Source organism: Symphodus melops, assembly GCF_947650265.1.
Source record: "Symphodus melops genome assembly, chromosome: 1".
In the NCBI taxonomy this organism is placed as follows: Eukaryota; Metazoa; Chordata; class Actinopteri; order Labriformes; family Labridae; genus Symphodus; species Symphodus melops.
This window is the reverse complement of record NC_136691.1, coordinates 50289321-50299998: the sequence shown is the minus strand read 5'-3', so window position 1 is coordinate 50299998 and position 10678 is coordinate 50289321.

The window sequence follows — 10678 nt, the reverse complement described above, 5'->3', positions numbered from 1 at the left end:
ACAGAGGTGTTTGAGGTAGTGCCAGAGGTGTGAGTACAGTCATTAAACAGTCAATGCAGGGATGCAGACTGGGCCATTAAAGTGCTCAGCAAAATAGTTGAAAGTATTCCTTTCTTTTTAATATTTTCCACAATTTCCCATTTTGGGATCAATCAAGTACTTCTGTCTATATCACAGGGACATGTCCTTCAAACTGCACAGGTCAGATCTTTGCCAGAGACTGTAAGACTCATGTCATGATCAATGACACAAAAACAGAGTCGGTCTGAATTTGTTCTGTTGGATGTAGAGGTGCCAGGGCACTTCCAGAGTACTGCCGAGATGACCCTGAGCAAGGCATCAAATCCCCAACCTCCAACCCGCTCTGGTGCACTGCCTGCATACAGTGTGTAGCAGCCACACTCTGAAATCTACCACTATCAGGTCCATGTGTGTGAGAAGCATGCCTCTCAATAACAGAGTGTAAAGTTGAATAAAGTAGAATAAATAAATAAATAAAAGATTAAAAAGGTTTTTACCTGCTTTTTAAAACGGTTTCGAGATAATAATTTGAGTTGGTGCTATCTGTCAACAGGACTAATATTGGTTAATAGCATCCCTATGTTATATTATTAAACTGAAAACTAGAATTAACTTTATTGTACATTTAGAAAATAGTTTACTTCTATGACTGAAACCACATCAACAGCACCAAAAACATGACATGATTTGTCTCATAGGGTAATCTGTGTTATGATAGATGTCGACCTTGCTAGCTGCAAAGAAATCTACCTCCTGGTACAAATAAAGTAATCCTCAACTTTCTTATCAACGTGCAATTCAATCTCACTTTAACATGTCTGTGTGTGGACGTTTAATGTGATAATTGGCTGAGCGGGGTGTGGCCGGAGATGGCACTAAAATACTGGAGAAACCCAGGAAAATCATTTGTGCTTGTATTTGCAGGTATGGTGATACTGAGTTAGCCTGCGTTTCCCACACTTGATTGCCAATATGCTGAACAAACAATAATTAAAAAAATGAAATAAAAACATTTCCAGATTATCATTTATGTTGTTTTGCCTCCTTCGGTAGCTAAGCCGCACTCAATGTTTTGTGTAGCATCACTGCGCTAACCTCAGCATGTAGCCTGGTCAACACGATGTCATGATGTTTAGTCCCTCACATAATCCACAGTACACAGCGCTCAGCAGAACACACTGCTCATACAATGACAATAAGCTTGTTCAATTTCACTGAACATGGAGGGTCACACTGACTCAATTTAACTGCAGAGCTGTGTGCTGGGCTTGTGAGGGGGCAGAGACATGGAAACAGGATCATTGGCTATCCAGTTTCAACAATACATGTGCATACATACATATGAGTTACATTGATTATTCTCTGGAACAGTACTTAACATTTGTGCCCACACTCTTAATGCTCTTATCATATGCTATTACTATTTGGTTTAATTTAGGTCAGAATGTGGAAGTAGAAAAAAAATAATTCAAAACAGATACACAATAGTCTGCACAGAAGATTTCCAGTCATATAAATTGTGTTTTAAGCGCTTCAGGGCAGAAAGGAAAGAGAAATCGTACAGGTCATTGTGCTGTCCTTCATCCTTAATTATACCCCATCAAGTTATTTTACAAGTTCATCATTGCCTAAGAAATTTCCTGCAAAGCATTAGGTAAGATGGAACTAATTATGTGTAAAAATGGAGCAAATCTTTAATTGGTACACTTCCACTTAATTAAATCCAGTTAATTGCTAGTGTAACCTGGAGAGTGTATTAATCAGAGCTCTGCAGGTCAGCGAAATACATGAAAATGTATAATTTGTCCACAAGGAAATATAAATTCACCAAGAATGTTTATAAAAAAAGTAGTTATTTATGTGAAACAGTTGTCACTATTTCAATGACAATTATTCTCAAATTACATAGTTTGTATGAAAGAAGGGCTAATCATATGAAAAGGAAATCATGAACAATTTATGAACCAGTTAAATGCCGACTGCTTAAACGTAATGTGTTACCTTGATGGGCTCTTGAAGTGAGCTGTGATTACAGGAGGAAACAACTCCTAACCAATTTTAGCAGTTGTTTGAAACTCTACATTTTAAATTGGCAGCATATCTATTAACTCTATCCATCCGTTATTCATACTGCTTTTTCCTTTCAGGGTTGTGGGGGCTGGAGCCGATCCCAGCTGTCATTTGGCTGGAGGCGGGATAGACCCTGGACTGTTAGCCAGTGGATCACAGGGCTAACATTTAGAGACAACCAGCCAGACTCACATTTACACCAATGGGCATTTTAACTGGTGGGAGTCAAACCAGGAACCTCCTCGCTGTCAGGCAACAATGCTAACCTTTGCACCAACATTCAGCCCTAGCAAAATATTTAAAAAAATATATATATATATCAATATTTGTGTGTAGTGATCAATAACAGCATCACCCGAGTCGGGACAATGATATATTGTCTTATCAATATTCGGTCCTAGCACTAAATGCTGTTCGAATGAACTTTTTCTGTCCAGTTGCGAGCTTGTGTGGGCTGTCTTTGAAAAACCATGTCTCTGATCTTCACATACTGTTCTACACCCTCAGATCCCTTCATGGGTTTGCGGTGTTAGCCTCGCATTACCACAGTTCACCGTGCTTTAATCTGGAATTAGCAGCTAAGCCTACCTAAGTGCCCCCAACCCCACCTGCTTTAAGCACATCACACTGTACACCTTCTCTCTGTCATCATCCACCGACCCACCAAAACCCACAACCATCCGCCCACATTCCCCACAGGTCACTCAAAAGGTAAAACACACACACAATGTCACACAAACACAAGCGAGTGCACACACTTCACTCAACAGCTACATTCCAGGTGGGTTACCTAATTTAATTTTCTGCGTCTAGTGCCATGGGTCTCCTCTGTCCTTGACCCTGCTGCTGCTGGTCATCACCCCCTGCTTGGAGCCCTGCCTGGATGCCTGGCATATTTATAACCTTCTGATGGAGAGTGACAACAACGCTCACACTAAGTGCTACAAAAACATAGGCTCCAAAGCTGACTGTCATCGTTCCATTTTTAATAATTACACCAAATCATCACATACAAGCAAAGAAAGCAGCTCTATTGACAGGCTAATGGAGGCAGAGTGCTGTAGGTTTAACAGCATCAAATTCGGCTTCAGCTGGGAATGGTGATTGTGCTGATAACACATCCAAACATCAGCTCTTCATGATTATGGTCACATCAGGCCTGAATAAAAGTAGAATGTATGTGTCGTAAAGTTGGACGCAATGCTTTAGACAAACGATTGTCCAAATGTTAGACAGAATAGCTTGTCACAACTTATCTCAAATCCTTCATCCCGTCATCCCTTGGAGGTGTGCCATGTCCTAGTCGTCATGTCTAATGTCACGTGTGCAGAGGTTTTCATCCTCGTCACAGCAGTTATGGGTTTGGTTACAACCTCTACCCTTTGCTGCATGTCATCCAACACTCTGTCCTCCCAGCATTTCCTGTCTCTCCTCAGCTGTCCTATCCAATAAAGGCAAACGTGCCAAAAACAAACAAACAAAAAAGCCTGTTATTCAGTGGTGTCAGATGACTTCTCACTTTTCTGGTTTCTGGAGTCTGGTTTGCACGAGGTTACTCGGAAGATCATCGTTGCTTCTGTTGCTACATGATTAATGGTCAATAAATATTAGGTGTCTGGTCTAGATTTCCTCCCTATGAGAAATCTCTTGAGTTTTGACTGTTAACAGCAAACATTTGAGACAATCCTTTAAACTGATGAAGTTGATGGAATATTTAGGTCATTATTGTAGCTCTCATCAACATTTTCAAAACTCGGATATTATCTGTCATTTTAATGATTGAGTTTTCTCAAAACAAAAACAAATCTTCAAAAAAAAAGATCATCAGTCAAAATGTTAACCCAGAGCATCCAGGAACAAAAGACAGAAAGAGAGAGATATTTGTGCAACTTAGACTGCATTGCCTGCATTTTCATAAAAATGACCTGAAATTGGCTGCCGAGTCCTTGTAACTTTTGTTGCCATGGTAACAAAACAGGTATCCATGTAAGATTTTTTTGGCAAAATAATTCTGGTATCATGACAATCCTACTCTTATCACATTAGTCACCCTCTTACATGAAATGATTGAAGCTATGTCTTTATGCAGCTCCTGCATTCTGAGAGTAAAAATATATACAGAGTTTATCATTTTCAGCCTGTAAATCAGTAGCTCAGGTTTAGGAGCTGTTATTGGCCTGAACATGCGTTACATCTACATTGTGAAACACTGACATTTCTAATCCTCTTACGTCCCCATCCTAAACTCCTGTATCTGACCATAAGGTGAGAGTCCTGACAGGTAGTGAAGTGCACAGCATTAGCTCACACAGTGTATGCAAAATCCCTGTCATATCTGCTGCCCACACACCAAGCCGGGCCTACTGCACCTGTCAGATAACATCTGTTCATCTGTGCTCAGTCTGTCTTTGCTCTCTCTCTCTCTCTCTCTCTCTCTCTCTCTCTCTCTCTCTCTCTCTCTCGCTCTCTCTCTCTCTCTCTCTCTCTCTCTCTCTCTCTCTCTCGTCCCCGACCCTCTCTAAACTATAAGTATGCCTACCTTAAAATTCATCTTTGGAACTAAACAAAGTCTCCATTTTTTTGTTTTTTTTTCTACCATCATTCAAAACAATATCTGTCCTATGAAATGTGAACATGAAAAAAAGTACACGCCCTGTTTGCTTTCCCCTGTACACACACTAGCAACATGACTGGCTCTCAATAAACGAGATAATGCAGTGTGCTGTGATATGATAATTGCTATGTTTCGTCAACCTGCGTGGAGGTTTGCAGCTGCGTCCAGACACATAATGATGATAATTAAATCCCTACAACAACAGGACATGACCCCATGAAAACAATAGAGTCTAAACAGGTGTTTAAGCTGACTCCCCTGTTCATTCTGTGCAGCCTACACAGCCTTGGCTTGATCAAACCAGTTCAAAGAATTACTTACAAACTTTCAACTTTGGCTCTCACTCGCTGAAGGACGGTCATACAGTAGCGTTGCCCTTGCCTTTGGTTTCATCAGCCGTACCTTCCCAGTAAAGAAAAAGATTTAGAACACCTGATGAGGAAAAGGTAGGAATACATAATTCAGAGTCGAGTCAATGTGTGCTTGATCTGACCTGATCTGTTTTAACCAACTTTTTAACAGCATGGCAAGAAGTAGCTCTGTCTCTCTCCCTCTCTCTTAATTTTTTTTTTATCTCGCTCATATTGTTAATAGATTTCTGAGCAATTCACACATAAAAATTTTTTCCAATATTGTACAAGTGTCAATACTAGCCCCCCACAGTTACTATGTTTATGTTATTTATACTAGGTCATTTATTTTTGGGCCGTTTTGCTTTTATCAATAGAAGGGAAGGTAGACTGCAAATGTGGGGAAGAGAGAGTCGGGTATACTGTACATGCATTGAAGGGTGATAGTCTCGACTCAAACCTACGACCAATAGCCTTCATAATGTGTCATTTCTGAGCTATGTGCTTGTATCTATTTATACAGTTTGCATATAAAGCATGGTGAAATAGTGACTTCCACAGAAAATGAGCCAGGACAACTAACAAAGGTCATATCTGACAGTTGACCTTGTGACCTCTGGCATTTAGGGTTAACCTTTAAACGATGTATGGCAGCGGTTAGCAGCTAGACGTAAAGGTCTAATGTCAGCAAAGGATCATGTAAGGATCTGACTTCAGAAGACTTGCAGCGGTAGGTGCTTGTAAACCCGTCAATGTGATGATTTACTATTCCAAGGAAATGTTGTTTCTTGCTGGTAAAACACACAAGTTATCCTTTTAACCTCAATTTTTTCTGTATTTTACACAATCTTTAGTTCTTATCTATTTGCTATTCTACCAGAGCTTTTCTGACTTTATAGCATTAAATAAAAATGAGAGGCTGATCTAAGAGAATTCATCACCAGTAATCCACACTCTGCATGCAAGTGTGTGTGCAAATGATAATATGCCCTGCTGGTGTGTGTAGGTGAAGAAGCGGCAGAGAGGACAGCAGGGAGGAAGAGAGAGAGGCTGAAGTAAGAAGGGTCATTTGCATGATCTTTTTCTAATATTGCCATGGCCTCAGGCTTTTTACTAAGAATACTGAGCTGTAAGCAAACAGAGTTATTTCCAATCATATCTGTTCACTCTGCCGGCTTGAGATAAATAAATACATTTCCACAGTGCATTAAAACAATCATATAAAGTAGAGCGCTCACAATTAGCTCTGCCTTTCTGCCTAATTAATGCTATTCAGTAACCCTTCAGTATAATGACATTTAATAAGATCCATGAAGAACATGACTCTCTGTGCATAATTTGGACAGTATTAGCATAACAGAATGATTTAAAATCACATTCCCTTCTTAGCGAGCTTTGCAGTTTTACAAAAGATCAATAAGATGCTTATATAACAAGTAACATTCAAATATATGTCGCACATTTAAGGTCCATCGCTTTTTTAGAAATTAATCTTGAAATATTTCCAAGGTCAGTTGTTTAAATGACAGTATGAAGAACTGTAGAAATAGGTCTGAGCAGTCTATTAGGGCTTTCACACTTGCAGAAGTCTGATGTTTCCCAGAGGAGCTGTTTAATGATAAATAATAAGAATACATTTTATTCATGGACGCCTCATGACACTCAAGGTCACCTTACAGAAGAATAAAAACAACACAATAAAATGAACACAATCAACTACATAAAACAAAACAACAACAGTGAGGGGTCATACAGAATGGGCAACTCTAAAAAGGTGAGTTTTGAGCTGAGATTTGAAGGTGGGGAGAGAGTTGATGTCACGGATGGATTGTGGAAGAGAGTTCCAGAGATGGGGCGCTGTACGGCTGAATGCTCGAGACCCCATTGACGAAAGGAGAAAAGAAGGTGTGGTGAGGAGCATGGAGGAGGCAGAACAGAGATTACGGGAGGTGAACGCAAACAGCCAGAGTTTTTTCTGCCAGATCTCTAGTATGAATAGAGTTTAGGAACTGTAAGAAGTTGGTATCTAGTTCAGACAGAACCGTCAGTATTGGCACCTGGATTAATGAAAAGCTGGAACACTAAGAGCTCTGCTCATCTGATGTCAGATATACTACGCTTTCATTTGAAATACAATATGATGCTATCAAGACCAGGGCTGATTATCCACCTGAGGACACATTTGCAGAGATGGCAGCTTCAAAGAAATTGTGAATGAGTGACATGAAATATAACTGGTAATGGGAAATCTTAAATTAAGAATCAGAATTAAGTTATGGCGTACGTCATGAATAATGCAACAGACGTTTATTTCCCAGGAAGTCCACTGTAAAACACAGTCCACTCGCCAAGTCTCCCAGCTCTCAGTTCTTCCCTACATTTCATCCCCAGCAGTTATGATAGATGGCGTTTTAAAGTAAACTAATTAAACCTGGAAAAAGAAAATGAATTGTGACGATATTTCATCCCATCAACATTATAATGACACGAGTGCAGGACTATTTCTTGCCATCAAAAAAATTAAAAGCATAAATCAAAGGAGGTTAAAAATTTTTTTAAAGTTATTGTTTGAACAATATGACAAAATCATTAGAATCAAATTTATGACCCTGAGGCTAAGACTTTTCTATGATGTAGTGTTGGCGTGTTGGTGTAATATCCCTGTCATCGCTTTAGCCTCGTTCATTCAATGGGCACTGGCAGGAAATACCCTCTATTTGATGGTACACTTACTCAGAGGAAAACAAGCTTTCCGAAGAGATGACCAAGGCTCTTTTCCCTCTGGCACAGCTGCTAAATGCTCAATTTTCACTTCAGAAGCCCAAAAATATTACTCATCCATTCTGTGAGAGATGAAGCAAAGGATATCATTCTGATTGTTTAATTCAGTTTCCACATGGCAATGATTAAATTGTGTATCTTTAAAGGAATTCTACTGCAGTTCAAATCCTAATCATTAATCGAACAGCACCTTTGAACAGCAGAATAGAGTCAACCAGTCCCAAGCATGCGTTGCCTGTTGAAGAGCAGCACCTCTGCTGTTAGCCCCACCCCCTCAGAGACGCTGTCTCTCGGGGCTATAATGAGTTCTGTCCAAAAAAAGTACAACACAAGGAGTACCAGCAGTCTTTTAAACTGAAGGAAAGATTTTCTTAGACCCAAAAAGATGCACTGAATTATCTTTGAGATGCATGTCACATCTTGATATTGATCACAGAATCTGCTTTTAAGATATTTCACAGCACTTGTTGGCCACTCTCTGTCTCAAAGATAATTGCTGGTGAAACAGGAAGGAAGGGGAGGCGGGATGGGAAGACGAGCTGATGGATGAAGAAGCTGTGTCCAGAATCTCCTCTGAATGTAAGCCTTTAATAAGCCTGATGATATTGTCCCAAAAAAAGCAAGCACTGCTGAGGTTCCCTTGAGCAAGGCACTGAACCCCCACCAAGTCAGAGGGTACTTACTGTGGGCTGCCGCCGCACTCTGTCATCTCCATTAACGCATGTCCACAGGTCCTGCTTTTGCATGTGTGTGTGTAAAGAGCGTGTCTCTAAAATAACAGAGTGCAAACCAGAATTTCCCCCTCGGGGATTAATAAAGTATACAACATTTAAATTAAAATAAATTAAATAAAAAATGACATCCATTAATCCATATCCATTAATCACAGCAGCACATACAAAAACAGTACGGCAGCAGGGCCCGCTTCATAATGTAGCCGTTTTTGATGTGACATCCAGTATGTCGACAGCAACGGTAAACATGTGTCTGTCATGGCGGCTGCCACAGCAAGATACATTCCTGTTACATCTATAAAATGAAGGAATATTCGTTGAAAATATTACAGATAATGTAAGTATTCAACAAAAAATATATATAAAATGGATTTGGTCCTTTTTTAAATTAATTTCTACACATTGTTATAAAATTCAAGATTATGTTTATATAATGAAGATTCTTTCTCAGTTGCTTTTTTTGTTTGTAAAGTTGCCATGTGTCAGATTGAAAAATGTACAGTCAGTGGATCGTTATAGCAGGCCTCCAGGGTGAGACACGAGTCATTGCAACTAACAGTTGATCATTTGCTATGTCAATTCAGATGGAGCCATTTGACAATTGTTAAACTAATGTTTTTTACTGTACCCAGATTTGTGTGCAGTTACCTACTTTTTACAGCTCAAGTCCTTGTTCTGTAAGTGTCACAGTGATACTGTCAGGTCACTTTCATGTTTCCACCTCTTCCTGTGAATTCAGCTGTCACTTTGAATGAGGAAATCTTCATTTCCGCATGTGTGAATAGTTAATGTATCACATCAGACGTGGTGTGAAACACTGTGTGAAAACCTGCTGCTTTCAGAGCTCTTCATATCATCGACTATCTGCCCAACACTGAAAACAATCCGTCCCACTCTACTTTGCATTCTGCTGTGATATAAAATACATTTTTACCCTTTTATTCTTAGAGCTTCAAAATGATGACTCCAAACATCCATTGTGCATAAGAATCATAAACATTTGATCCTCTGTATTCTTCGCCAGCTTCCCCCAGCATCTCTTTCAATCTCTGTCGCATTTCCCCTGTAGTTGATAGTTTGTAGTGGCGTCACATCTTCCCATAATCCTCCTCTGGATTGGCTGCAGCCCCTCATCTCTCAGCCCTGAAGGTCAGCATGTGAAAGGCATCGGTAAAAGAAAATGACCTGTGTGAAACTGCACGTTGTGGTAACCTCCTCCACCTGAGCTGAAGGTAACCTAGCTGCGATTTATGGAACGAGGACAGAGAATTTGAAAGAAGTATAATTAATTAATTATTAAGTATAATTATAATTAATTTTAACTTAGTTGTGCAAATAAAACCTATTTTAATGTGCTGCAGAATGTTTGCTTTACATTTTGAAAGATAAGCATGCAAGGACATTTCTTTGTTGTATTTACAGTCTGAAACATTCAACTTTGCCTGATTTTATTAGTTGCAACTATATCTTGCTACATATTCTTTATGCAGACTTAGAGTTTCTTTTTTTTCACTCAGAGGTACCAACTCTGGAAGAATGATGAAGGACATTTTATTTTGAAGGACATTTATCAATCACAGCTCAGAGAAAGATCTGTTGTTCCTGCTTCGACAGAGACAAGTGTTTCAAACTAGTTCTTTGTGCTTTCCTGATAAATTGGCTGTAAACAATGCGCTGATGGCTTTGTTCAAAGATCTCTGTTCAATTTGTTTCAACTTCCTCTCTCATTATTCCAATTCATCTTTCTTAACTTGTTGTTGAAACGCGTCAAATCTGTCATAAAGCAAATATCCTGACCTTGAATCCAATTCCAACTTTCCAATTGCGCTGTGACATTCCAGAGTGTGACTGAGACTCTAAAATGGATTCAGCTTATCAGTTATTTCTGGCACAAGCAGCCCACCCCCCACCGACCCAACCCCCTGAAAAAAACTCCTTCTCAATAAATATGGGGTTGACTAAGTTGATATGCCTCCGAGGCGTTTTAAATATTCCCCCCCAAAAAAATATCTACGCATAAAGCGGGGCAACATAATTGGATGGTTTATGACCTTTTCAAACCACTGGAGCGATTAACTGAAGACATCATTCGGAGCTGTCAATCAAAC